We start from the raw sequence: 19350 nt of genomic DNA, 5'->3' as shown, positions 1-19350 counted from the left end.
TATACATAGACTTCAGTAAGGCGTTTGATAAGGTTCCCATTGTAGACTAATGGAGAAAGTGAAGTCACATGGTCTGGACAGATGCATGAGTATGTGAGGAGCATAGGGATACAAATGCTTAGGAATTGACGGTCAGGTTTAGACAGAACATTTAGAACATAGAACATAGAACATATAGAACATAGAACAATACAGCACAGAACAGGCCCTTCGGCCCACGATGTTGTGCCGAACTTCTATCCTAGATTAAGCATCCATCCATGTACCTATCCAAATGCCGCTTAAAGGTCGCCAATGAATCTGACTCTACCACTCCCTCGGGCAGCGCATTCCATGCCCCCACCACTCTCTGGGTAAAGAACCCACCCCTGACATCTCCCCTATACCTTCCACCCTTCACCTTAAATTTATGTCCCCTTGTAACACTCTGTTGTACCCGGGGAAAAAGTTTCTGACTGTCTACTCTATCTATTCCTCTGATCATCTTATAAACCTCTATCAAGTCACCCCTCATCCTTCGCCGTTCCAACGAGAAAAGGCCGAGAACTCTCAACCTATCCTTGTATGACCTACTCTCCATTCCAGGCAACATCCTGGTAAATCTTCTCTGCACCCTCTCCAAAGCTTCCACATCTTTCCTAAAGTGAGGCGACCAGAACTGCACACAGTACTCCAAATGTGGCCTAACCAAAGTCCTGTACAGCTGCAACATCACCTCACGACTCTTGAATTCAATCCCTCTGCTAATGAACGATAATACTCCATAGGCCTTCTTACAAACTCTATCCACCTGAGTGGCAACCTTCAAAGATCTATGTACATAGACCCCAAGATCCCTCTGTTCCTCCACCTGACCAAGAACCCTACCATTAACCCTGTATTCCGCATTCTTATTTGTTCTTCCAAAATGGACAACCTCACACTTGGCAGGGTTGAACTCCATCTGCCACTCCTCAGCCCAGCTCTGCATCATATCTAAGTCCCTCTGCAGCCAACAACAGCCCTCCTCACTGTCCACAACTCCACCTATCTTTGTATCGTCATTTGGATCGGCTCAGGCTTGGAGGGCCGAAGGACCAGTTCATGAGCTGTACATTTTCTTTGTTCTTTGTTCTTTGTTCATCCAGGAGGGTTTTCTAAAGCAGTATGTAAATAATCCAACTTGGGAAGGGGCACACTAGACCTATAAGTTGGGGAATGAGCCTGACCAGGAAATTTCATTAAGGGTTTACTTTGGGAACAGTGATCACAATTCGATAAGGTTTAGAATACTCATGGACAAAGACGAGAGTGGTCCCAAAGGAAGAGTGCTAAATTGGGGTAAGGCCAACTATCCCATAATTCAGCAGGAGCTGGGAAATGTAGATTGGAAGCAGCTGTTTGAAGGTAAGTGTTATGTGGCAGACTTTTAAAGAAAGGTTGTTTAGAGTACAGGAGACACACTTCCCTTGAAAATGAGGGATAGAAATGGCAAAATTAGGGAACCATGGATGACAGGTGAAATTGTGAGACTAGCTAAGACAAAACAGAAAGAATACATAAGGTCTAGATGACTAAAGATGGACGAAGCTTTGAAAGAATATTGGGAATGTAGGATCAATCTGAAATGAGGTATTAAGAGGGCTAAATGGGGGCATGAGATATCTTTGGCAAATGTTAAGGAAAATCCCAAAGCCTTTTATTCATATATAAGGAGCAAGAGGGTAACTAGAGAAAGGGTTGGTCCTCTCAAGGACAAAGGAGGAAAGTTATGTGTGGAGTCAGGGAAAATTGGTGAGATTCTTAATGAGCAATTTGCATCAGCATTCACCGAGGAGAGGAACATGACAGATGTTGAGGTTAGACATAGGTGTTTGATTACTCCAGGTCAAGTCAGCATAAGGTGGGAGGAAATGTTGGGTATTCTAAAATGCAGCTGAAAATGTGTTGCTGGAAAAGTGCAGCAGGTCAGGCAGCATCCAAGGAGCAGGAGAATCGACGTTTTGGGCATGAGACCTTCTTCAGGAATGAGGAAAGTGTGTCCAGCAGGCTAAGATAAAAGGTAGGGAGGAGGGACTTGGGGGAGGGGTGGTGGAAATGCGATAGGTGGAAGGAAGTCAAGGTGAGGGTGATAGGCCAGAGTGGGGGTGGGGGTGAAGAGGTCAGGAAGAAGATTATAGGTTAAGAAGGTGGTGCTGAGTTCGAGGGTTGGGACTGAGACAAGGTCTGTGGGTTGGGAAATGAGGAAACTGGAGAAATCTGAGAAATCCTATTCTAAAATGCATTAAGGTGGACAAGTCCCCAGGTCCAGATGGGATCTATCTCAGGTTTTTGAGGGAAGTGAAATGGAAATAGCTGGGCCTTAACAGATATCTTTGCAGCATCCTTGAACATGGGTGAGGTCTTGGACGACTGGAGAATTGCTAATGTTGTCCCCTTGTGTAAGAAGCATAACAGGGATAATCCAGATAATTATAGACCGGAGAGCCTGACATTAGTGATAGGAAAGCTGCTGGATAAGATACTAAGGGATAGGATCTATTCCCATTTGGAAGAAAATGGGCTTGTCAGTGATAGGAAAATTGGTTTTGTGTTTGGAACATCATGTCTTACTTACTTTATAGAATTCTTTGAGGAAAGAACAAAGTTGATTGATGAAGGAACGGCTGTAGATATTATGTACATGGATTTCAGTAAGGCATTTGATAAGGTTCCCCATGGTAGGCTGATGGAGAAAGTGAAATCACATATGGTTCAGGGTGTACTAGCTAGAAGGATGAAGGACTGGATGGGATACAGTAGAAAGAGAGTAGTAGTGGAGGGGAGTTTCTCAAAATGGAGAACTGTGACCAGTGGTGTTTCATAGGGATTCATGTTGGGACCTCTGTTGTTTGTGATATACACAAAATGATCTGGAGGAAGATACAGGTGTTCTGGTTCGCAAGTTTGCAGATGACAATTAGATTGGTGGAGGAGCAGATAGTTAAAAGCATTGTCTGAGAATGCAGCAGAATATATAGATTGGAGAGTTGGGTGGAGAAATGGCAGTTGGAGTTCAATCTGGGAAAATGTGAGGTGATGCATTTTTGAAGATCCAATTCAAAAGCAAACTATACAGGAAATGGAAAAGTGCTGGTAAAAATTGATGTACAGAGAGATCTATATGTTCAGGTCCTCTGTATCCTGAAGGTGGCATTACAGTTCAATAGAGTGGTTAAGAAGGCATACAGTATGCTTTCCTTCATTGGACGGGTATTGAGTACAACAGTTGGCAGATCATATTACAGTTGTATAAGACTTTGGTTTGGCCACATTTGGAGTACTGCGTACAGTTCTGGTCCAAAAGGATATAGATGCTTTGGAGGGGATGCACAGGAGGTTCACTATGACTAGATTACTTACAGTGTGGAAACAGGCCCTTCAGCCCAACAAGTCCACACTGACCCTCCGAAGAGAAACCCACCCAGACCCATTTCCCTACACCTAACACTACGGGCAATTTTAGCATGGCCAATTCACCTAACCTGCGCATCTTTGGACTGTGGGAGGAAACCGGAGCACCCGGAGGAAATCCAAGCAGACACGGTGAGAACGTGCAAACTCCACACAGTCAGACGCCTGAGGTGGGAATTGAACCTCGGTCTCTAGTACTGTAAGGCAGCAGTGCTAACCACTGTGCCACCATGCCGCCATGTTACCTGGTATGGAGAACACTAGCTATGAAGAGTGGTTGAGTAGATAGTATTATTTTTAATAGAAAGACGGAGGTCGAGTGGACCTGATTGAGGTCTACAAAATCATGAGATGTATAGACAGAGTAGATAGCAAGAAGCTTTTTCCCAGAGTGGTGGACTCAATTACTAGGGGTCATGAGTTCAAAATGCGAGGGGAAATATTTAGGGAGATATCCATGGAATGTTATTTACGGAGAGGGTGATGAGTGCCTGGAACACGTTGCCAGCAGAAATGATAGGGGTAGGCATTGTACTATCATTTAAAATGTGTCTAGATAAATGAATGTGCAGAGAGCGGGGGGAGGGGGGTGGGGGGGAAACAGATCCTTAGAAAATAGGCAACAGGTTTGGTCAGAGGATCTGGATCAGGCTTGGAGGGCTGAAGGGCCTGTTCCTGTGCTGTAATTTTCTTTGTTCTTTGTTCTTTGTCTCTTTGCATGTCTAACTGTCATACAGCTCCCATTGGCATCCACCTGGGAGAAAGTGAGGACTGCAGGTACTGGAGATCAGTGTCAGAAAGTCTGATGCTGGAAAAGCACAGTCGGTCAGGCAGCATAGGAATCATTCCTGATGAAGAGCTTATACTCGAAACGTCGATTCTCTTGATCGACTGTGTTTTCCAGCATCACACCTTTTGACTCTGGGATCCACCTGTCGATGACCACGCCCTAACTTCGGCAATATGTACTTTCCCAGTTCCTGTCACTTCTGAAGAACGATCAGTGAATCCGAAACATTAACTCTGCTTTCTTTCCAAAGATGCTGCCAGACCTGCTGAGTTTCTTCAGCTATTTCCGCGTTTACTCGGGCAGTTACTGTCTTTTGTCTGTCATTGACGTTCGTCATAATCATTAACCCGTCGCTTAACCAATTTGTTCGCTCTTGTTTGTGGTATTCGTTAGATTTATTTTCTTGGAAACGAGCGGCCGGAACTCTTAAACATGTTTGAATTGGAAAGCCAGGCATTTTCTACAGGCTGGGAGCAGCTTCATCTGTTTCTCGACTTCAGTTTAGGTTACAGCGGCATCTTCTGGTCAAATTGAATTCCTGACGTTTGCAAATTCTGCTCCAATCTTCTGCAGCCTGTCAGAATTATCAAACTGGGCATCCAAGTGGTTCAAAGAGAGATAGAGTCACAGAGATGTACAGCACGGAAACAAGCCCTTTAGTCCAACTCGTCTATGCCGACCAGTCATCCTAAATTAATCCAGTCCTATTTGCCAGCCCTACGTATTCATATACCCATCCAGATGCCTTTTAAATATTGGAATTGTACCAGCTCCCACCATTTCCTCTGGCAATTCATTCCATCGAAATGATTTAATGTGGAGATATCATGCCTGCATAGTACAGGTGTAATTTGGAACAGAATGGATATGAATAAAAAACAGAAAGCATAATTAAAGTATCTATAGAAGTTTTTTAATGTAATCAATGTAATAATTGTTGCAATAGTACAGAGTGTGCTAATATACGAGGAAATGTGATAAATGAAGGCTGAGCATTGCTGAATCACGAAGAATTAAAATTTCAATGATCTGTCGACAGCATGGGTAAAGACATATTTACATATAAGCTAGTTCTGGAAAACAGGTTCACCAGCTTGATATCGATTCTATAAATACTACTCAACTACATAGATGTACAACAAAACGGGCCCTCGCACCTTCGGTTTTTAGCTGTTTGACCGCGACGGTCCAGATATGGTAGAGTAATTGTATTCGTTAGTAGCGCCAAACAGATAACAGCAAATTCCAGCCAGTGTCATACCGCGTCTGAAATGTCTTCAGGAAAAAGTAAATCCAGAATCAAGTGTTAAACACATTTCGAAATTCCGTTTCAATCACCCAACATTCGGGGGAAATAGTTTTAAAGAATTGTCAAATTGTTTGGTTGTGATTATGATGAAGTCTTCCTGGGAACAATATTTCTTCCTACTTCAATCTGTATTTCCGAGGTCAGCAAAAGCTGCTGAGGTGCTTTTTCCTTGTTTTAGCAGAATGTTTGAGTCTTAGTGTCAATGAATGATTGAAATAGTAATTCGGGTTCAGTAATATTATTACTAGACACATGTCTGGAAAAATCATAAAGTCATTAGAGTCATACAGCTCGGAAACAGACACTTCAGTCCAATCAGTCCATGCCGAACATAACTGTAAATTGAACTAGTCCCACCTGCTTACTCCTCGTCCATACCTCTCTAAATCTTTCCTAATCATGTATTTATCCAATTTTTTTAAGCGTTGTAACTGTACCCACAATCCACCACTTCCTCAAGAAGTTCATTCCACACACTCAACCATCCTCTGTGTAAACAAAAAATTGCCCCCCATGTACTTTTTAAATCTCCCTCCTCTCACCTTAAAAACGTGCCTCCTAGTTTTGAAATCCCCCATCTTAGAGAAAAGACACCTGTCAATAACACTATCCCTTATTATTTTGTTGTTTTTCTGACAATGTTAGGAACCCCAGCTCCTGCAACAAGAAATAACTGTTGCCATATCACCTCAGAGCCATGGTCCATTCTTAAAAGCAATGTGAATTGACAACAGACTGGTTTGGAAAGTGAATGTGTTTGAACTGCTGTTCAGGACTTGCTGCAAAGTACAATTTTTCAGATGCTGTTACACAGAAAGCCGAACGAATTCTCATTTGAGTCTGAAGTATTCTTGCGTTTTGAAAAGCAGAATGCGTTGCTATTTAAAACATTCAGAGCATATTGAATACAGCAAGTCCTCAATGCAATAGAACTCTCTATACCATTGGTATATTTGTACAGCTTTCTCTCACCGTCCAAATTGTATTATAAAACGTCAATGTAATGCATGAATAGGATGGGTTCAGAGAGATATGGTTCAAATGCTGACAAATGGGACTACATATCTGGTTGGCATGGGCGAGTTGGACCAAAGTGTCTGTTTCCATACTGTACATTTCTATGACTCTATGACATCTCAAGGAACCAACCAGGAGATCATTGGGGTAACATCAACAAATATTCATCACTTTTGCGAGTCAATAGACATTGGCTCCCAAATCATATGTCCTTTATACAATTAGCAATGAGTCCTGCCTAGCCTAAGTCAATCAGAATGGAATTGATCATGCTATGAGTTATGGCCTGAAAGAGTTGATAAACATCAGATTTTGGCCATGGAGGCAGGAATGAGAAATTGTTTGAAATTATCCTGATTCCACTGGGAATGGAAGGCCCTCAAGGCATTGGAAAGAGACTGAGAAACCAAGGGTTATCCTGTAACTTAAGCTGGACAGGAACACAATTGCAGAATAATACCTTTAAATTCACTGCCTTGATTTGATATGTATTATTTATAATATAAATTACATTTCCTGTTTACTGAACAAGACTCTGTTGCCTAATTGGTTGCAATCTCAAATGAACGTATAAATATTGAGTATAAGACCCCTAAAATGTATAAAATTGTACATCCTGATATTATAAAGACAGAATGGGAACATCTGGTTTGTGCAACGAATCATATTGCCAGGCCAACAGCGGTATCAAGGTGGGGAAGGCTAAACTTTTTGGGCTTTTTGAGAACCAGCCAGTGACTCAGACAATATATATGAAGTGAGCATAGACAAGGGGTATTGCAAAAGAGTATATACATGCTTACAGAAAATTTGGATGCAGGGTACTGAGTTCTGTTTAAAGAAAAATGTTGTGTTTATCCATAGATGTTAGGATTCGATAAAGTTAAAAGCTGATAAGTGATTGAGTCTTTTGGCTTATGGAGCATACCATCATGCTCAGAAAGCTTATGAGTTTGGAAAAAAGAATCAGGAAGAGATGGAGAATTTGAAAAACAATTGCAGCAATTGCAGAAAGAATGAGAGATAAATGGTTTAAAGAGGCTGATCCATACTTTATAATTATGAGCAAAACAATCAGTTACTGTAATGCAATAGCAACTTGCATGCTGAAACTGTTTTGGTTGAGATGCAGCAACTTAAACAGGAACTTGCTGTGCAAAACAAGACAGATGAGAGTCTCCCACAGGAGCTAAATGGTATCACAGAAACATAAACTCACAGAGAAATGTATTATTTCCGTTTGAATTTGGAATGTTGAATTAAAGGGAAATTTTGCAGTCAACTGGAATTTGTCACAGCCAAGATGAATGGAGGAAAGGTCCCCATATCACAATAGGCGTATTTTTAATTGGAGTTTCTGATTACAAATATAATTATTTCTGTACCTCTCACTCCAACTATAAGAAATACTAAGATATGATAGTTAAAACCTGAGATTATAGGGAAGTGTTTAGAAAGCAATCAGCTTTGTTGTGTAATGGGGGGAAAGTCATTAACATTTAGTAGAATGCGAAGCTTATTATTGAATTTCATTACAGTGATGCATCATCTGTTTGAATATGAACTACATGAATGTCTGCAAGTCACTGAATAAATGTTAATCCTCTGTGGTCTGGTCTTGTATATTTCTTTTCTTGCTTGGTTATTAAATATTGTCTCATATGCTTTTGTATCGTGCTTGAGATTTCAAACCAAAAAACAAGAGCTAAGAGTGCTTGTAACATTGCGAACTTGCTTTAAAAGGTATTATTTATAACCCGAGTCTAGTTTCCAGTGTTCTTGCACTGTAGTATCTCTTTTTTGCTTCATTGATTACAGTCTCAAATGAACAATATTGGAATTTGAGAATACAGTCATCAAAGTGTACAGCATGGAAACACACCCTTTATTCCAACCTGTCCGTGTCGACCAGATATCCCAACCCAATCTAGTCCCTCCTGCCAGCACCCAGCCCATATCCCTCCAAACCCTTCATGTACCCATCCAAGTGCCTTTTAAATGTTGCAATTGTACCAGCCTCCACCACTTCCTCTGGCAGTTTATTCCATACACGCGCCAGCCTCTCTGTGAAAAAGCTGTCCCTTAGGTTTCATTTATATCTTTCCCCCTCACCCTAAACCTATGCCCTCTAGGTCTGGACTCCCCAACCCCAGGGAAAAGACTTTGTCTATTTAACCTATCCATGCCCCTTATAATTTTGAAAACCTCTATAAGGTCACCCCTCAGCTTCCGACGCTCCAGAGAAAATAGCCCCAGCCTGTTCAGCCTCTCCCTATAGCACAAATCCTCCAACCCTGGCAACATACTTGTAAATCTTTTCTGAACCCGTTCAAGTTTCACAACATCTTTCCAATAGGAAGGAGAACAGAATTACACAGAATATTCCTAACAAATGTCCCGTACAGCCGCAACATGACCTCTCAACTCCTGCACTCAATACTCTGACCAATAAAAGAAAGCATACCAAACACCTTCTTCACTATCCTATCTACCTGCGACTCCACTTTCAAGGAGCTATGAACCTGCACTCCAAGGTCTCTTTGTTCGGCAACCTGAACCTTACCATTAAGTTTATAATTCCTGCTAAGATTTGCTTTCCCAAAATGCAGCACCTCGCATTTATCTAAATTAAACTCCACCTGCCACTTCTCAGCCCATTGGCCCATCTGATCAAGATCCTGTTGTAATCTGAGGTAACCTTCTTCACTGTCCACTACACCTCCAATTTTGGTGTCACCTGCAAACTTACAAACTATACCTCTTATGCTCGCATCCAAATCATTCATGTAAATGACAAAAGGTAGAGAACCCAGCACCAATCCTTGTGACACTCCACTGGTCACAGGCCTCCAGTCTGAAAAACAACCCTCCACCACCGCCCTCTGTCTTCTACCTTTGAGCCAGTTCTGTATCCAAATGGTGAGTTCTCTCTGTATTCCATGACATCTAACCTTGCTAACCAGTCTCCCATGGGGAACCTTGTCGAATGCCTTACTGAAGTCCATACAGATCACATCTCCCACTCTGTCCTCATCAATCCTCTTTGTTACTTCTCAAAAACCTCAATCAAGTTTGTGAGTCATGATTTCCCACGCACAATGCCATGTTGACTAGCCGTAATCAGTCCTTGCCTTTCCAAATACATGTAGATCCTGTCCCTCATGATTCCCTCCAACAACTTGCCCACCACCGACGTCAGGCTCACTGGTCTATAGTTCCCTGGCTTCTCCTTACCACCCTTCTTAAACAGTGGCACCACATTAGCCAACCTCCAGTCTTCCGGCACCTCACCTGTGACTATCGATGACACAAATATCTCAGCAAGAGGCCCAGCAATCACTTCTCTAGCTTCCCACAAAGTTCTTGGGTACACCTGATCAGGTCTTGGGGATTTATCCACCTTGATGCATTTCAAGTCATCCAGCACTTCCTCCTCTGTAATATGGACATTCTTCAAGGTGTCACCATCTATTTCCCTACATTCTATATCTTCCATATCCTTTTCCACAGTAAACACTGATGTACAATACTCGTTTAGTATCTCCCCCATTTTCTGTGGCTCCACACAAAGGCTGCCTTGTTGATCTTTGAGGGGCCCTTTTCTCTCCCTAGTTACCCTTTTGTCCTTAATGTATTTGTAAAAACCCTTTGGAATCTCCTTAATTCTATTTGCCAAAGCTATCTCATGTCCCCTTTTTACCCTCCTGATTTTCCTCTTAAGTATACTCCTACTGCCTTTATAGTCTTCTAAGGATTCACTCGATCTATCCTGTCTAATACCTTACATATGCTTCCTTCTTTTTCTTAACCAAACCCTCAATTTCTTTTGTCATCCAGCATTCCCTATATCTACCAGCCTTTCCTTTCACCCTAACAGGAATATACTTTCTTTGGACTCTCGTTATCTCATTTTTGAAGGCTTCCCATTTTCCAGCCATCCCTTTACCTTCAAACATCTGCCCCCAATCAGCTTTTGAAAGTTCTTGCCTCATACCGTCAAAATTGGCCTTTCTCCAATTTAGAACTTCAACTTTTATATCTGGTCTATCCTTTTCCATAACTATTTTAAATCTAATAGAATTATGGTTGCTGGATCCAAAGTGCTCCCCCACTGACACCTCAGTCACCTGCCCTGCCTTATTTCCTCAGAGTAGGTCAAGTTTTGCACATTCTCTAGTAGGTACACCGACATACTGAATCACTTAACAAATTCCTCTCCATCTAAACTCCTAACATTATGGTAGTCCCAATCTATGTTTGGAAAGTTAAAATCCCCTACCATAACCACTCTATTGTTCTTACAGATAGCTGAGATCTCCTTACAAGTTTGTTTCTCAATTTCCCTCTGACTATTAGGTGATCTATAATACAATCCCAATAAGGTGATCAACCCTTTCTTATTTCTCAGTTCCACCCAAATAACTTCCCTGGATGTATTTCCAGGAATATCCTCCCTCAACACAGCTGTAATGCTATCCCTTACCCAAAACGCCAACCTCCCCTCGAACCCTCCCCCCCTCCCCCCCACCTTTCTATCCTACCTGTAGCATTTGTAACCTGGAACATTAAGCTACCAGTCCTGCCCATACCTGAGCCATGTTAATAAGACCTGTAAAACCTTAATCCATGCACTCCAATTTGATTTACTAATTTCCTGTCTGGCACCTTATCAAAGGCCTTCTGAAACTCCAAAAACACCATATCCACTTGTACTTCATGCTTGCCACTATAAAATCCTCAAAACACTCCAACAGGTTTATCCCTATCATCATTCCATTGTGACAATGTTCTATTTTACCATTATTTTCCAAGTATCCAGAGATGACAAACAAATATATTAAACAGGAGAAAAATAGATCATTCAGTTCTTTTGAATCATTAAATATTCAGTTTGCATTTCAAATTCAAATTCAAATTTCAAATTCCCTACTATTCCCATTTCCCTTTAATTCTTCTGCCTAAAAAGAATCAATCTATTTCAGTGTTAAGAATATTCACTGATCTCAACTCCACTACCTTGGTGGGCAGCACAGTGGCACTGTGATTAGCACTGCTGCCACACAGCGTCAGAGACCCGGGTTCAATTCCTGCCTGAGGTGACTGACTGCGTGGAGTTTGCCCATTCTCCCCTTGTCTGCACGGGTTTCCGCCGGGTGCTCCAGTTTCCTCCCACAGTCCAAAGATGTGCAGGTCAGGTGAATTGGCCATGCTAAATTGTCCGTAGTGTCAGGTGAAGGGGTAAATGTAGGGGAATGGGCCTGGGTGGGTTGTGCTTTGGCGAGTTGGTGTGGACTTGTTGGGCTGAAGGGCCTGTTTCCACATTGTAAGTAATCTAATCTGATGTGAAATAACCTTCTGATGGATACAAAGTTCCACAAACTTTTGAGACAAAGAAATTCCCTCATCTCTGGCCTGAAAGACAACCCCTAATTTTAAAACACTATCCCCTCGTTTTGGATTCTCTCACAGGAGGAAACATTCTCTTCATATTCAACTTCTCAAGAAAATGTGTGAACTATCCACCAAATGATGTCTACAGGGTCTCCTCTATCTACAGCACGCATTACTCCTTCAAAGAATTCTGGCAAACTAATTACTCATGAGTTCTCTTTGACATAACCATTCTGACTCTTCCTGATGGCCAAGAATTTCTGTTCACAACTGTAGAAGATGATCATTGGCCTTATATGTCACCAAAGTATCTTGATGTGTGAAAAAGGGAATTGGAACAATGCTGCATAATGACACACAGTAAATTCGAGCGCACTTTTCCATACTTCAGACAAAGGAAGTTTCCAAGCTGAAGGCTGCTTGTAATGTTTAACTATCATTTATTTTTGAGACAAGCTGCAAAAAAGGTTAAGCCAGTACTAAAGCATCATTTTGAGTTTACCATCTTCTGGAAAAACAGAAGAAATAGTGAAGTAATTTTAAAATTAATGCCTGTTTTCACTGACTCTTTAGTCAAAGAGTTTTAGAATAAATAATAATAATGGCAATATACAGCATGTCACTTGGTGTTTCCACAGTAGCAAGACAAGTGGAATCTTTGTCCAAAGACATCAATCGGCAACTACAGAAGGACCTGAAGGTCTGTAAATGCTTCACATTACAATTCCATGAATTCATCATTATGACGGACTTCTAGCAACTCATCACTTTTTTGCACATAGTTTTTAAAAACATAACAAGTAAAGATGATATTCTCATTTTTTCCCCAATGGAGAGAGAATAAGGAATGAGAATATTGATAACAAATTCAGAAAGTACAAGCTTGAGAAAATCATTCAAATCAATAAACCTGTTTCCATCCCAACTGATGGTGCACCATTCAAGCTTGGCGCTTGTTGAATTTTGTAGATTTGTTCCTGATTTTGCCTCTTTTATTAATTGTAACTGTGCATCACATTAAGGGGTCAATTCAGCTCAGGTGGGTGGTTTGCAACGCAGAGTGATGCCAATAGTCTGGATTCAATCCCTGCACTGGTTGAGGTTACCAGGAAGGATTCTCCTCCACAACCTTACCCCTGGCCCAGTGTGATGATTCTCAGGTAAAATCAGCACTGAACATCTCTCTATAAGGAAGGAGAAGGCCTATGGTCTGATAAGAATACAGTGATTTCTTTATATTACATTCAACTTAATGTGAAATTCTTTCATATTATGGCCACTACTTCTTAAAGGTCAGGTGATTAATTAAGTGCTTCTTCATTACATAATACTAAATCCAAAATAGCCCAATTCCTCATTAGGTCTTTAAGGGAGAAGAGTATAAAAAACATCTTGTCAACACAGTTTTGTGCATGGGAAATCATCTCTCACTAACTAGATTTACCTTTTGGAAGAAGTGACAAAGAAGATTGAAGAAGGCAGAGTGATGGTGGTTGTGTATAGGGACTTCAGCAAGGCATTTGACATGGTTCCTCATGGTAGACTAGTTAGCAAGATTAGATCACATGGAATCCAGAGAGAGCGAGCCATGTGAATACACAATTGCCTTGAAGATAGAAGACAAAGAGTCATGGTGGAGAATTGTTTTTCAGACTGGAGGCCCGTGAGAAGCTGTGTGCTGCAAGGATCGGTGTTGGCTCCACTGCTTTTTATCATTTATATAAATGATTTGTATGTGAATATAAAGTAATGACCAGTAAGTTTGCAGATGACACCGAAATTAATGGTATAGTGGGCAGTGAAGAAGATTATCTCCTGAATAGAACCTTAATCAGATCGGGCAATAGGTCGAGGACTGATAGGCAATTGGAGTCTAACCTAGACATATATAAGGTGCTGCATTGTGGTGGTGCTCTTCCAGCACCACTAATCCAGAATCTGGTTTCCAGCATCTGCAGTCATTGTTTTTACCTCGTGAACCAAATCAAGGCAGGACTTAAACACTTAATAATAGGATTCTGGGGAGTATTGCCAAACAAAGAGACCTTGGGGTGCAGGTTCATGGTTCCTTAAAGATGGAGTCATAGGTAGGCAGATAGTGAAGAAGGCGTTTAGTGCGCTTGCCTTTCTTGATCAGTGCATTGAGTACAGGAATTCAGATGTCATGTTGCAGCAGTATTGGACATTGGTGAAGCCAGTTTTAGAATACGACATTCAATTCTGGTCTCCCTGCTATAGGAAAGATATTGTTAAATTTGAAAGGATGCAGAAAGATTTACAAGGATGTTGCCCAGGGTTGGAGGGCTTAAGCTATAAAAAAGGCTGAATAGCCTGCGACAATTTCCCTTGGAGGGTCGGAAGCTGATGGGTGACCTTATAGATGTTTATAAAACCATGAGGGGCATGGATAGGGTGAAGAGCCAAGGTCTTTTTCCCAGTGTAAGGTAGTCTAAACTAGAGGGCATAGGTTTAAGCTCAAAGAGAGGAAAGACTTAAATGGACCTAAAGGGCAACTTTTTCACATAGAGGGTGGTGCATGGATAGAGTGAGCTGCCAAAGGAAATAGACCCTTTGGTGTCTGGTTCAATTACAACATTTAAAAGGCATCTGAATGGGTACACAAATGGGAAGAGTTTAGATGAATATGGGCCAAATGCTGGCAAATGAGACGAGATTAGTTTAGGATATCTGGTCAGCATGGATCAGCTGGACTGAAGGATCTATTTCTGTGCTGTACTTGAGGAATTCCTCCTCCTCACCATTACAGCAAATACTGTACATCTTGTGTCGTCCCTGAGCACAGTGCCCTCCAGTGGTAAAGATTGATACATGGCGCAGGCAACTAACTGGTAAATACAAAATCTGAAAGGATTGCAAATACACTTATCAAAGTATAGGAGAAACTGGAAGGAGAAAAGAGCACTTGGATATTTAGCTTCCTTCTGCACTGTAAAACATCCTGCAATTCAATGTATTATTCAGATACAGTTTTCTTTTTGCAACTGTTGAAAAGGAGTGGGAGGAGATGATGTGGGGCAGGTAAATAAAGTAGATTGATAGTTCATAAGGTTCTAGACTATCTACCTTCTCAGAAACAATTTAATCAAAGTAATATGGCATTGAAACCAAACAACATTCCTTTCTTTTTCCCTGCACTTTTGCAGATGTCATTGAACGGAATCCCGACAGTGTGGAAACATGCCAACAAGTCCACACCAACCTTCTGAAGAGCAACCCACCCAGACCCATTCATCTTATCACACCATTCCACATTTACCCCTGACTAATGCACCCCCCGAATGCTATGGGGCAATTTAGCATGGCCAATTTACATAACCTGCACATCTTTGGATTGTGAGTGGAAACCAGAGCATGCAGAGGAAACCCACGCAGACGCAGGGAGAACATACAATCACCAGTCACCGGAGTGGGGAATCAAACCGAGGTCCCCGGTGCTAACCACTGAGCAACTGTGCCGTCGTGTTAATGTGTGATGTTCGACAATTCAAAGTTCTTCTCATGACATATGACAAATATAATGGGATTTTGGGTGAGTGCAGGACAGTGGTTTAAGCAGAGAACATAATTTTGTGTGCGAATGCATTAATGCTCCAAATCTGTTATTTAAGCTGCATTGGCTGGATTGATCGTTTTGCGTGAATAAATCCAGAACCAAAGGCATGGCAACGACTCTACTTAAGGAAGGGAAAACTGTGGGCTAAGAGAGGTTAAAAGAGAATAGAAGCTAGTTGGTGGGGTATGAGCAGTCTCTTTTAAATCAAATAAATCCAAGCCCTTCAACTGGTTTTGGAAATCAAAAAAACAAACTAAAATCATGGTCAAAAATTGCTCCAGCACTCCCTTCCCAGGGCCACCAGTTCTGATCAGACAACAGCACCAAGAGAACTAGCCATTCCCATATTATCTCTCCTTTTTTTCACAGGCACTGTTGGATTTTTGTCAACTTGCACTGGACTCTGTCCTAACTCCAACTGGAGTCCAGCAGCAGGTGACAGCAAAGAGGCAATTGCTCCTGGCCTCCTGCAGAGCTGGGATTACTCAGGTGTATACGGGGATGAATTGCTCAACCCGTGCAAGATCAAGGCAAGCGTGGGGTGAAGGTGGTCAGTGATTAGAGTAATGAGTGGGGATCTGCCCAATTACTGGGGACACAGAAAATAGGTGTAGGAGGGCCCCATTTGGCAGTGGAGAAGATAAAAAGAAAATCCAGGGGAGTGGCATGGACCTCCAAAGCGCAAGACACGGTTAAATTTTTTTTTACAATTTTTACAGATGAAATAGTCCCATTCAAAAGGGGAGGGAAGCAAAAAGTAGGGAACCATAGGTTAGCCGGACTGCCCTAAAATGCATTGTTGGGAAAAAAAATTAGTAAGGATTTAATAGCAGAATATTTGGAAAATCATTGTATAATCAAGTAGAGACAGCCTGGCTTCACAAAAGGGAAGTTATATCTGATTAATTTGTTGGAGGTTTTTGAGGAGGTCTCAACTAGACTGGATGGAGGGGAACCGGCGGATGTATTCTATTTCAGAAAACGTTTGACCTGCTACCTCAAAAAGGTTAAGTCACGAGATAAGAGCAATTGCTCTCGTGTTGGAGGTAGTATATTGGCATGGATAGAGAGTTGGCTCATGGGCAGAAAACAACAAGTTTCTGAGACCAGTAGGGTTCCACAGGGGTCAATGCTAAATTTGAAGACAACATAAACATAGGTAGAAATGCAGATTTCAAGAGGCTTACAAACAGATTAAAGAGAGATATTAATAGCTTAAGTTAATGGGCAAAAGGTTGGCAAATGGTGTATAATGTGGGAAAATGTGAAGTTTCTTTTATTTTGGAAGGAATATTTAAAAATTACTTAAATGGGGGGGGGGGACACAAAAAAACTGCAACACAAAGGGACCTGGTGATCCTTGTACATAAAACACAGAAAGCTAGCACACGGGGTGCAGCAGGTAATCAGGAAGGTGAAAGGAATATTGGCTCTTATTTCAAAGGGTTGGGGTATAAAAGTAAGTAAGTTTTACTACAACTATGCAGGGAGCTGCTGATACCACATCTGGACTAGTGTGAGCAGTTTTGGTCTCCTTATTTAAGGAAACAAATCACTTCATTGATTTCATTGGAGGCGGTTTCAAGAATGTTAATAAGAATGATCCTAGTATGAAGGGATTGTCTTATGAGTAAAGCCTAGCCAAGTTGGGTCTCTACTCACAGGAGTTTAGATGAATGAGAGGTGATTTCACTGAAACATCGAGGATTCTTAAAGGGCTTGACAGGGTAAATGTTGAGATGTTTCCCCTCATGATAGAGTCTCGGACCAGAGGGCACAGTCAGAATAAAGTAGTACCAATTTAAGACTGAGAGGAAGAGGAATTTCTTCTCTCTGAGGGTTGTGAGTCTTGCCACATGGAGCTGTGTGGGCAGAGTGCTTGTGTATATTTAAGGACGAGATAGATTCTTGATCATTCAAGGAATCAAGGATTAGGGGGAAATGGCAGGAAAGTGGACGTGATGCATTGAATGATAGAGCAGCCTCAAAGGGCTGAATAGATTACTCCTGTTCCTATTTTTTATGATTTAATGGTCTGACTTTGTGATTTTCAGCAGGTTGATTAGTGAAGGACAACAATTCATTTGATCCTTTTGTAACTATAGAGGCCCATTGTATCCTTGTGCATGAATCGCAGAAGGTTGGTTTGTATGTGCAACAGGTAATTAAGAAGGCAAATGGAATTTTGTCCTTCATTGCCAGAGGGATTCAGTTTAAAAGCAGGAAGGTTATGTTATAACTGCATAAAGTGTTGAGAGGGTTGGCTTATGATGAGAGGCAAGAATTAAAGCAACAAAGAACAAAGAAAATTTAAAGCCCAGGAACAGGCCCTTCGGCCCTCTAAGCCTGAGCCGAGCCAAATGTACTGTCTAAACCTGTCAGTCAATTCCTAAGCATCTGTATCCCTCTGCTCCCCACCTACTCATGCATTTGTCCAGATGCATCTTAAATGAATCTACCATGCCTACCTCTACCACCTCTGCCACCTACCACCAACACGTTCCTAATGCCCACCACCCTCTGTGTGAACTACTTGCCGCATGTATCCCCCTTAAACTTTCCACCTCTCACCTTGAAAGTGTGACCTCTTGTTATTGAATCCTTCACCCTGGGAAAAAAGCTTGTCTATATCCATCTTGTTTATACTCTTCATGATTTTGTAAATCTCAATCAGATTATATTCATTGGAATTTGCAAGGATGAGGGGAGATCTTATAGAAACATATAAAATTATGAAGGGAATAGATAAGATAGAAGCATGAATGACATTGTCACTGGCAGGTGAAACTAGAACTAGAAGGCATGCCTCAAAATTAGGGGGAGCATTTATAGGACTGAATCGAGGAGGAACTTCTTCACCCAATGGGTTGTGAATCTGTGGAATTCTCTGCTCAGTGAAGGAGTTGAGGCTTCCTCATTAAATGTTTGTAAAGCTAAGATAGATAATGTTTTGAACAGTAAAGGAATTAAGGGTTATGGCGAGAGGGTGAGTAAGTGGAGCTGAAGCCACGAAAAGTTTAGCCATGATGTGAAAGAATGGTGGAATGGGCTCAAAGGGCCAGATGGCCTACTCCTGCTCCCAGTTCTTATGTTCTTATATCTTGACATGATGACTGTGATATGACTGCGTCACAATAAGAGTTCAAATTAATGCTCATTTTTTTGTCCACACATACATATTTTGGAATATGGGAAACTGTAAGCTGTACTTAAACCAGGACTTTATTTTTCTCTCCCAACCAAATCTTATCTTCCAGCTTCCCTAAAATAAAATAATTATTAACTACTTGCTAATTAATTCAAAGAGCATTAAGCATTTAGCTTCAAGTATACTTGAGACACAGAACAAAATATGATATGAGTTCAAGTCTTTGTTTTCTTTCCAGCTAATACAGTAAATGAAGTCAATATTCTATGGCTGTAACACTGAATAGTCTGAACAATGCAAGCTCTGTGCTACCTTGCAGATAATAACTTGAGAATTGATGCATGATCCTCAGATGAAACCGCACTGGTGATATTAAAATAGAATATAAGCTTGTACTCAACAGACAGCCCTCAAACCACATCTCTCGGTATATTAGATTAAATGCTCCAAAATGTTAACATTTGAAGAATAATGTTTGTTCATGCTTTCAGGGCAACATCACAGCCACTTAATTCAAATGTTAAGGGACAAATTGTGGGGAAACCAAGTAATTTGAGTAGTATCATGTGCAGATGTGAACGTTTTAAGAGTTTTGTGGCTTATTGTATACCTGGACATGAACCTCTCCTTTTCAAGTTCATATTTCCAAATTTCCTTGTTCACAAGCATCAACACAAGGTACCTGGAAA

The sequence above is a fragment of the Chiloscyllium punctatum genome, chromosome 26 (assembly GCF_047496795.1).
Source record: "Chiloscyllium punctatum isolate Juve2018m chromosome 26, sChiPun1.3, whole genome shotgun sequence".
Taxonomy (NCBI): domain Eukaryota; kingdom Metazoa; phylum Chordata; class Chondrichthyes; order Orectolobiformes; family Hemiscylliidae; genus Chiloscyllium; species Chiloscyllium punctatum.
The sequence above is the reverse complement of the archived record's forward strand: the minus strand, read 5'-3'. Positions refer to the sequence as shown.